Source organism: Anopheles gambiae, assembly GCF_943734735.2.
Source record: "Anopheles gambiae chromosome X unlocalized genomic scaffold, idAnoGambNW_F1_1 X_unloc_116, whole genome shotgun sequence".
NCBI lineage: Eukaryota > Metazoa > Arthropoda > Insecta > Diptera > Culicidae > Anopheles > Anopheles gambiae.
The window spans coordinates 12,501-15,000 of NW_026902572.1; positions in this window are offsets into that span (position 1 = coordinate 12,501).

The window sequence follows — 2,500 nt, forward strand, 5'->3', positions numbered from 1 at the left end:
GTCTGACCGAGCAATTTTTGTTCCGCGCACTTTGTGCACCGTACACGTTGATGTTTGTATGAAAAAGTACCCTACCTAGGGACGCGTAGAGCAAATTTGTACCCCCGGGCATGTTGTCGATTGACATTCTGGTTGCACTTTTCATCATCTAGGGTGCGTTCCTGACACGTTTTGAGGGGTTTTAGCAAAAAAAAAAATTTTCGACTACTCGAGCTCTCTGGCCCGTTCGGTGCACATTTTTGAAAAAAGCTAGGGAGCTGCCCCTAGGTTCGGGGTGTCACAAAATGTTGAAAAGTGGTCGAAAAACCACTATCCAGAATCGGATGTAGAATCATTAGACGAACTTAAAATTGTTCTACGACACCCATCTGCGACGTTTAGTATTCGAGTTATGGCCCGTCCTAGGTCTGACCGAGCAATTTTTGTTCCGCGCACTTTGTGCACCGTACACGTTGATGTTTGTATGAAAAAGTACCCTACCTAGGGACGCGTATAGCAAATTTGTACCCCCGGGCATGTTGTCGATTGACATTCTGGTTGCACTTTTCATCATCTAGGGTGCGTTCCTGACACGTTTTGAGGGGTTTTAGCAAAAAAAAAAATTTTCGACTACTCGAGCTCTCTGGCCCGTTCGGTGCACATTTTTGAAAAAAGCTAGGGAGCTGCCCCTAGGTTCGGGGTGTCACAAAATGTTGAAAAGTGGTCGAAAAACCACTATCCAGAATCGGATGTAGAATCATTAGACGAATTTAAAATTGTTCTACGACACCCATCTGCGACGTTTAGTATTCGAGATATAGCACTTTGTAGGTCTGACCGAGCAATTTTTGTTCCGCGCACTTTGTGTTCATGGATGTCGATAAAGGTACAAGTTGCCGGTCGGGATAGCCGTGCACCAAAACTGTGTACCGATCAGGGAAAGTACAAGACGAAGGGTGCATCTCGAGCGTACGCGTTCATAGATGTCCATGTTGGTACACTTGCACCAAAATTGTGTACCAATCAGGGAAAGTACAACATGGAGGGCGCAGCCCGGGCGTACCCGATCATGGATGTCCATGTTGATACAATCTACGTGTACGTACCTAGTTTTTGTATCAAAAGTTGCATTAAAGTGCTTGTATGCTTAAAATGCTTATCTCAACCGGTCACCTTTTGGCCTGTCCTTTTATAACAGAAACCTAGAAAGATACTCGATATTTTTGTGTTTTTCCATTAGCCCGGGACGACGAAATGAGCTATGTGCACATCGTGCAGAAAACTGTCTTCGCCACGCATGTTTTTGTCTATCCACTCATATAATCACCCACATTTGTGTTCAACACGGACGGCGCAGCCCGAGCGAACGCGTTAATGTTTATGTTTGTACACACTGCTTGTACGATTCTAGGATTTGGTAATTGCGTCACAGTGCCCGACCGTCGCGGACACCATTCTTGGACAGAAGTCCTAGTACGTAGAGTACTTTCCCTAGGTATGTGCTCGTTCGTGACTATCGTTGCGTGCTTACGGACACGCTTGGGTATGTTTACCATACAAGGTTTACTAGGGAAACCTGGGAAGGACGCTTGCCCTCCCGTCGCGGACACCATTCTTGGAAAGAAGTCCTAGTACGTAGCGTTCCTTATTTTACTTGATCAGTTTGTAATGCATTCGCTTTGTTCCATCGACTTCTGCTACTGCTCACTAAGGGGTGTTCGTTTGCGATGTGTACGATAAGCAACTGTCTATCCTAACCAGCAGTTAATCAACACTTTTCACCCAAGTCATAGGAACATAGAGTACTTTTCCTAATCGGTACACAATTTTGGTGCACCTCTAACCTGGCCGGCACTTTATCGTTACGTTTTGTGCATAACCTAGGGACGTGGTGTAAGTTTCATGATTTTTATGTTTGATTCGGTTTATTATGATTGAAAACTACGCTACGTCCCAGAAATTTGAACTCGACTACTTCATCCATGTGGCGCCAAAAGCTACTGGGCAACGCCTAGCTAATGCCCCATTTGTACTTCAATTTGCATAATCAATTTTGAAAAATACGCTAAGTCCCAGAAATCTGAACTCGAATACTTTTGCCACGTGGCGCAAAAAAGCTACTGAGAAACGCCTAGCCTTTTACCCATTTATAATTTAGTTTTCGTTATTAGTTTTGAACAATACGCAAAGTTCCAAGAATCTGAACTCGAATACTTTTTACATGTGCCGCCAAAAGCTACTGAGCAACGCCTAGGTTGATACATTTTTGGTACATGGAGTGTATGCATGCAGGATTACTGCCGTGCTGGACCGGAAAATCGAACTTGCTACTAGAACATAAAGTAATTCCCCTAGATAGGTGCTTTTGCATACCTCTGATCGACGACCATGCAACGTGCGACACGCGTAGCTAGGCTTGCCCAAACAAATTTCCTAGGATAGCACCAAATTGCACACCTTCAGGGGTATATTTTGGTACCGTGTACCGTGCATGGTACAAGTATCAGCAGCTCGTGCAATT